Source organism: Loxodonta africana, unplaced genomic scaffold (genome assembly GCF_030014295.1).
Source record: "Loxodonta africana isolate mLoxAfr1 unplaced genomic scaffold, mLoxAfr1.hap2 scaffold_32, whole genome shotgun sequence".
Lineage (NCBI taxonomy): Eukaryota > Metazoa > Chordata > Mammalia > Proboscidea > Elephantidae > Loxodonta > Loxodonta africana.
This window is the reverse complement of record NW_026975036.1, coordinates 1,408,174-1,416,818: the sequence shown is the minus strand read 5'-3', so window position 1 is coordinate 1,416,818 and position 8,645 is coordinate 1,408,174. Positions and strand designations below refer to the sequence as shown.

Sequence of the window (8,645 nt, the reverse complement as noted above, 5' to 3'; positions counted from 1 at the left end):
CTGTTACCAGATGGCTAGAGCTGTTATCAGGTATATGAGCTCATGAGTTCATTCACTTTTCCTGTGTGGATTCAGCTCAGATGTCCAGGTAGCTGGTCATCAAGTGTGTGGTACAAGCTCTGCACTACAGTCTTAGAGGGGCAGGGGTGTTTGGTGCAGGTACTGGTATCTGATTGCAGCAGGAGGCCACGCTCTGAATAAGCAGAGGGCTGAAAAACATCCCCCGAGTGTCTCTGAGGAAAACTCACCCTTGTTCCCTAGAGCATGCAGGTGGGTGGGTTCTGCAGACGGACCATGAGCACCCAATGGTTTTGCTAGTAATTACTGGGAGGCCCTTGGACCCCTGTCACGGGTGGCTGGGTGACCTGGGAGGAGCCACCAGTCCTTAGGCCCCTGATGTGAGTAGGCAAGGATCCTGTTTAATAGGCAAAGCTGTGTCAAACATCAAACACCCACTTCTCCGCCACACGGCAGAAACAATTGTAGTCTGTCAACAAGGGCCTATTCTCCTGAAGCAGGCCCACATGGGTCCATGCAGAAGTGAAATGTCTGTGTACCTTTTATGCCTGGACAGGAGCCACTTCTGTTCTGAACTCCCTGTGTTAGTGGAGCTGGCAAATTATCTTTTCCCCCTGTTGTGAATTATTCCTTCTCCAAATCCAGGAGCATGGCTCAGGGCACTCAAATGGGCCTATCTTAGGCCCAGAGAAATCTACAGCTACTGAAGCCAGCTTGGGGGCAGGGGCCAGGTAAAACATAGGCAACTACTTAGCTTTTGCCTTGAGCACCGTTCTTCTCTGGCTCCGGAGGTTGTGAGTAGGCTGTGCTGCTGACTGTTTCTTCCTGAGGAAACTGCAGCCCAATGCTACCACCAGCCCATCACATCCGCTTCTGGGAATGGTGCCTAAGGGATCCCAGTGATTCAGGAGTGGCAACTCCTCTCCACTTCTGAAAGTCTCACTCTCCCCCTGCCACTTAGTCAATTTTCTAACTTCACCTTTGATGTTCAGTGCTCCTAGCTTGTCATAAATGTAATCATTTCACTTGATTTTTGGGTCTTTGTTCTGAGAGGGATCTCCAGAAGCATCTGGTTATTCCACCTTGGCCCCACCTCTCTTCTCTTTCATTTTGGATGCATCATCTATTTGTACATTTTCCCTTTTAGTAAACTCTTTTTATCATTATTATTACTGTTTGGCAAATTATTTTTTATTTGTGATATTAAATTTTTTTCTTAACTTGCTCTAAGAATTTCCTTCAGGTTCCTGTTCAGATTTATAATTTGTTGCATTAGATTTTTTGTTATCAAAATTATAAAATGTAAATGATCCACACAAGATGAAATGAGTATTTCAATAGTTTGAGAATTGTTGCTAATGTTCCCATTTTTAAAAACATTTTTCATATATATATAAAAAATATATATATATATATATGTAGTTTCTCATTCAAAAATGTATACACAAATTGTTTTGTGGCATTGGTTGCAATCCAGCATTGTGTCAGCACTCCCCCCTTTCCCTTTTCACCCCACTTTCTCAGGTTCCATTCTTCTAGTTTTCCTGTCTGTCCCTGGCTTCTCCTCTTTGTTTTGGGGCAGGTGAAGCCCATTTGGTGTCATTTACTTGATTGAACGAAGAAGCGCATTCCTTACATGTGTTACTGTTTGTTTTATAGACCTGTCTAATCTTTGGCTAAAAGGTAAACTTCTGGAGTGGCTTCTTTTCTTAGTTAGAAGTGTGTCCAGGGCCATAGTCTGCAGAGTTCTGTTCTGACTGGGATTGCAATAGAGGGTAGTGATAGAGTGGGAGAAAATGTAGAACAAATGATCAAATTCACAAAAAAAGACCAGACTTCCCTGTGTATTTTATTGAAGAAGGCCTCATTGCACAGTGGTTAAATGCCGGATTGCTAACCCAAAGGTGGGGAGTTGGAACCTATCACGTGCTTCCAGGGAGAAAGATGTGGCAGTCTGCTTCTATAAAGATTAACCCACTGCCATTGAGTAGATTCCAAATCATAGTGTAAATGTAGGACAGAGTAGAACTGCCCCATAGGGTTTTAAGCCTGTAAACCTTTAAGGGAGCAAACTGCCACAACATTCTCCTATGAAGTGCTCTGTAGGTTTGAGCCACCAAACTTTCTGGTAGCACCAAAATGCTTAATGACTGCAAACCAGGGCCCCTTTCATACAGATTACAGCATTGGAAAGCCTCTGGGGCAGTTCTACTCAGTCCTCAGGGGGTCAGTATGAATTGAAATTAACTTGATAGCAATGGGTAGTGTATATACTTCATTGATGATGTATCATCATATAATAATTTATTATATTTTGTAACTTCTATTAACCCACTGCCATGGAGTCAATCACAACTGACAGTGACACTATAGGACAGGGTAGAACTGCCCAATAGGATTTCCAAGGTTGTGAGTCTTTACAGGAGCAGAATGCTACATCTTTCTCCTGTAGAGCTGTAGGTGAGTTCGAGCCACCTCCGACATTTTGGTTAGCAGCCCAACACTTTAATCTCTACGCTGTCATCAAAGTTCCTTATAACTTCTACAGCTATCATATTCTTAATGTCTTATTTCTCTATGTTGCCCAATTATCACACTCTTTTATTACTTTTATGTCTATAAAATCTTATATGTTGTATTTCCTCCTCTTTGTTCTCTTATCAACATATTTTTATTATTTTTATTTTTAACTTGATCGTTTTCTCTCAGGATTTTATTTTAAAAATGCAGCATGATCTGAAATATATAACTTTGAAATTTAGATTGCATTTGCTTGAATTGTTTTACAAAGAAGGAGTTTGTAATGATATTTATTTTGTCCTTTTAGTTACATGCTCTCTTGGTGGTTGTATTTGATATTTTTAAAGCATAAGCCAGTTCTTAGTATAATCATATTTAAATAATATTTTATTATCATGGAATACTGTTATTAGTAGAGGGTCAGCAAAGAGGAGGATGACCTTCAACAAGATGGACTGACTCATTGGCTTTAACAATGGGCTCAAACTTAGCAATGGTTGTAAGGATGGCACAGGACCAAGCAGTGTTTTGTTCTGTTGTACATAGGGTCGTTATGAGTCAAAATTGACTCAAAGGCTCCTAACAACAACAATATTATTAGTAGTAAAGTGAAAAATATTAAGAATATTAAAATATTATCCTAATGTATTGGAATGTTACTAATTTTATAAATTATAATTTATAGAATCAATTTTTTTAATACATTTAGTGAGTTAAATATTTTTCTTTTATCAGAATTGCAAAAGCAATAAAGCTTTCCCATAGATAAACTACTTTTTCTTTTTTGTGTTATTGTTATTTTATTTGTTATATCCTATTTATGCGTGAGAACGTTGTAAACAAAATAATGATGTTAGAATAAATTTTTTTTGAGTTAAACAAGCATCCATCTTTATTTTATATCATTGTCTTTGCTGTTTTGTTTTTTGAGTAAGGCCTATAAGGAAGAATGCATGTTCGATAGCATCAAATACTTTTTGGAATATGTAAAATGTGTATATTATCTTTCTTATATAACTTAGAGATATAGATTATTTACAGTCAAATGTGCCTTAGTTTATACCAACTTGGCTGACTATAGATAGTGTAAAAAATAATTTTTTTCCTAGATTAAACTCACATATGAACTCATAAACCTTATTTGCAGCACTTGAATAGGCAGTTTCAGACAAGACCTTTCCAGTTAATGAAGAGCAAATACAGCTTAAAATTCATATACAAATTTAATCTTGTAGAAATTTTATTTTTCAACAGTTCTGGTGATGGGGATGGGATTAATGGAACATTTTGAACCAGGTTAAGCTCAACAGGCAAGTCCTAATTGGTGAGATGACATTTTGGCTTCTGGGAAGGTCAGGCATTGACAGAAAGTACACTTTGTTAGGTTTTGGTTTGCTGATGTGAGGCTTAGCTTCAGTGACTGCATCTTGCACCGAGGATATTCAGGTTAACAATAAATGTAAATTTATGATAGATCATTGGATCATATATTCCAGAATTGTGTTAGTATTTGCATGCATATAATAAACAGTTGTTACTGTCAGTTAATTTTCTTATTTGTCAGATTTTATATTAAAGTTGGCTACCTGTTATTGAAAATATTTTCAATTCTTCAAATTTGTTCTGCAATATTTTTGTATTAAGAATTATCTAAAATTTTCAAGTTTTAACAAGGCGTTCAGTAGTCTTTTGATTCCATATCTTGATTGAGGAGCAAGTGATAAACTTTTACTAACTGCCTTTTTTTCCAAGTATAGTTTAAATGTAAATTTCCCCTATTAATATAAAAGGACCAAATCAAATTCAAAATGCCCTTCTTGACTTGCTCCTTAAGTTAAACTTAGATTAATAATTGTTAACATACGTTTTAATGATTCATTCTCCAGCTCTCCGTAAGGTCTGGCATATTTTTTGTTTTTGCCTGGGTTATGTATTCCCATCTACACTTACAGGTATTATAAAAATAACCACCAATTCATTTTAAGAGCTATAATATTCCTGACATACAAATGTTAATATAACTTTTATCATAATTTATATCCAATGTAATTTCAAAACCGAAAAATATTGTAAGAATATTATACCACATTTGGCCATCACTGCCATGCTAAATTATTTATATGAATGAATTGAGTGAAAGATTCTTTTTTTGTAACAATGAACATATCTCCAGCCTATCATCTCGAAGATGTTTACAAGGGGAGAAATAGCTTACTTTGACAAATCATCTAAATGTTTTATTCCCATAAAAAAAAATTTATTCTGTAACCAGTAAAAAATGAAGAAATAAATAAACCTTTTTTTTTTTTATTTCCAAAATGGCCATTGCTCAACAGACACAGAGTCTGTGTATAAAAATAGGGAAAGAAATAGCCTCCTAAGGTAACACAAGCAAATTCTACCGTATTTAGTAATCATTTTATTTTCTCTGGAAGGATAGTCACTGTTATTACATGGAATTTTTAGATATTGTCTGCTTTATTTTGATGTAAGCCATGAAGACAGAAAATCAAAATTTAGGAGCAGAGTTTATACTTCTTGGTATTTTCCCATATGGCCAAATGAACACTGTCCTCTTTGTTGCCATTGCAGGCCTCTTCTCAGTGACTTTGATGGGGAACATCATACTGATCCACCTCATCCGACTAGACACCTGACTCCACGCTCCCATGTCCTTCCTCTTCAGCCAGCTCTCCTTCATTGGCTTGATGTACATCTCCACCACGGTACCCAAGATGGCACCAAATTTTCTGTCAAATAGTAAATCCATTACTTTTTTAGGTTGTGAGATTCAAACCTTTGTAGTTTTGACTCTCAGTGGAACTGAAGCTCTTCTTGGTTTTATGCCTTATGATCGAAACATAGCCATCTGTCATCCCCTACATTATCCTGTTCTTATGAGCAAGATGATCTGTTTGTTCATGGTCATGTGTATATAGGCCAGTAGTTTTAGGAATTCTTAAACACATACATTGCATGTATTTCAACTTCTGTTATGTAGATCTTGGCTCATTAACCACTTTTTCTGTGAAGTTCCATCTCTAATATCTTTGGTGCACCAGGACACCTCCCAGTATGAGTATACTGTCCTATTTAGCAGTCTTATCATTCTGATACTATCATTTTTGGCCCTTTTGGCTTCCTATGGGACTGCTCTCTCCACCTATACAAGACCACACTCCTTGCATTACCCTAAGGAGGAAAAGGTGGTGGCAATATTTTACAGCATTATCACAACTCTTCTGAACCCATTTATCTACAATCTTAGGAACAAGGAGGTCATAAGGGCCATGAGAAGACTGCTGGGATAATGGATATTTGTATAGAAAATATGACTTTAGGAACCTTTTATAGTTTGAGACTCAACAGCAAGCCTTGACTAGCCTACTGTATAAGCTCCAATAAATGTTTACAAAATAAATAAATGGAAGAATGTCTTGATTTCCCCTCTTTTGAGAAATAGTTAAAGCACGGTTATTGGAACTGGATGTATTTGCAGTGTGAAGCTAGACAATGTTTGGAATTATCAGCTTTATTTGTCTTCTAAAGCAATAGAATTAATCCCTGTCAACACAATGCTCCTATGTCATAACAAATATTTTCAACACTTTATTCTGAAATAAAATGAATATGAAATATAATTTACCATATAATACATAGTATCAGGAAAATATATGTGACAAACAAACTATAATGTAGAGGAAAGTGCATACATCCACTTATTTATTCATTCATTAAACGAAGGTTTTAATGCTTTAACTGTGTATGTGACACTGTCATAGGCACTGGTGAAATGGGATGAAACAAGATAAAACTGACATAAATCTCTGCTGTCATGAATTTACATTTCTTTGTGTAAATTTGACAGTATACCAAAAAGTATTAATTGCTGTGAAGAAAAACTAAGTGGAAAACTGGAATAGGGAAAACAGAGAAAGAAGAACAAAGAATGAGACATTTGTCAAAAACTAAAAGGATCCAAGGAAAAGATTCAAGTAGATATCTGGGGATGAGTGTTCTTGGAAAAGCAAAGAATGAGTGAGAATTCCCTGAGATGGGAACACACCCAGCATAGTCACAAAAGTTCAAGGAGTAAATTGGTGAGTAGTATGAAATGGGTAGATGTAATGAGGCCAGAACTTGCAGTGTAAATTAGACATTTGTGTGTGTGTGTGTGTGTGTGTGTGCTTTGAGTGGAAGTTACAGTTCAAGTTAGTTTCTCATACAAAAATTTATACACACATTGTATTATATTCTATAATTTGTTTATGCATTTGACTGTTGATGGGCACCTAGGTTGTTTCCATCTTCTTGCTATTGTGAACAGTGCTGCAATGAACATGTTGTTGCTGCTGTTGTTAGGTGTACTTGAGTCGGTTCCGACTCATAGCATCCTTATTACGTACAACAGAACAAAACACTGCCCGGTCCTGCGCCATCCTTACAATCATTGTCACGCTTGAGCCCATTGTTGCAGCCACTGTGTCAACCCATCTCGTTGAGGGTCTTCTTCTTTTCTGCTGACCCTGTATTTTACCAAGCATGATGTCCTTCTCTAGAGACTGATCCCCCCTGACAACATGTCCAAAGTGTGTAAGACGGAGTCTCGCCTTCCTTGCTTCTAAGCAGCATTTTGGTTGTACTTCTTTCAAGACAGATTGGTTAGTTCTTCTGGCAGTCCATGGTATATTCAATATTCTTCACCAACACCACAATTCAAAGGCGTCAACTCTTATTCAGTCTTCCTTATTCATTGTCCAGCTTTCACATGCATATGATGCCATTGAAAATATCATGGCTTGGGCCAGGCACACCTTTAGTCTTCAAAGTGACACCTTTGCTCTTCAACACTTTAAAGAGGTTCTTTGCAGCAGATTTGTCCAATGCAATGTGTCTTTTGATTTCTTGACTGCTGCTTCCATGGGTGTTGCTTGTGAATCCAAGTAAAATGAAGCCCTTGACAACTTCAATCTTTTCGCCGTGCAATGCATATACCCACCACTGCCGTCGAGTCTATTCCGACTCATAGCGACCCTATAGCACAGAGTAGAACTGCCCCGTAGAGTTTCCAAGGAGCACCTGGTGGGTTCAAACTGCCGACCTTTTGGTTAGGAGCCATAGCACTTAGCCACTATGCCACCAGGGTTTCCTATGGCACCAGTGTTTTCGCAGTACATATAGGTGTGCATATATCTATTCATGTGAGAGCTCTTATTTCTCTAGGATATATTCCAAGGAGTGGGATGGCTGTATCATATGATAGTTCAATTTCTAGCTTTTTAAGGAAGTGCCCAATTGATTTCCAAAGTAGTTGTACAATTTTACATTCCCACCAGCGGTGTATAAGTATCTCAGTCTCTCAGAAACCTCTCCAACACTTGTTTTTTTTGTGTGTGTTTTCTGGATTAATGCTAGCCTTGTTGTGGTGAGATGGTATCTCATTGTAGTTTTGATTTGCATTTCTCTAATAGCTAATGATCATGATCATTTCCTCATGTATCTGTTAGCTGTCAGAATGTCTTCTTTTGATATCTTGCAGTAGTGTCTTGTAGTTTTCTTTGTATAGGTGTTTTACATCTGTGGTTAGATATATTCCTAAGTATTTTATCTTCTCGGAGACTATTGTAAATGACAACTGATTTGGTGATTTCCTCTTTGAAGTTCTCTTTGTTGGAGTTTAGGAATCCAACTGATATTTGTATGTTTATCTTGTATTGATACTTTGCTGAAATCTTCTATTAGTTCCAGTAGTTTTCTGGTGGATTCTTTGGGGTTTTCTGTGTATAAGAGCACATCATCTGAAATGCAGACACTTTTATCTCTTTCTTACCAATGTGGATGCCCTTTATTTCTTTTTCTAGCCTAATTGCTAGGGCCTCCAGCACAATGTTGAATAAGAGTGGTGATAAAGGGCATCCTGTTTGGGTCCCATTCTCAAGGGGAATGCTTTCAGGCTCTCTCCATTTAAGGTGATGGTGGCTGTTGACTTTATATAAATGCCCTTTATTATGGGGAAGAATTTCACTTCTGTTTCCATATTGCTGAGAGGTCTTATCATGAATGGGTGTTAGACTTTGTCAAATGCCTTTTCTGCATCTTACTAAAGG

General features: G+C 37.2%; 1 pseudogene; it reads left to right on the top strand.

The window, feature by feature from the left end:
* The first annotated feature begins 4,840 nt into the window (after positions 1 to 4,840).
* LOC135229502 (olfactory receptor 2AK2-like) lies at positions 4,841 to 7,105 on the top strand (annotated as a pseudogene).
* Positions 7,106 to 8,645: the final 1,540 nt, after the last annotated feature.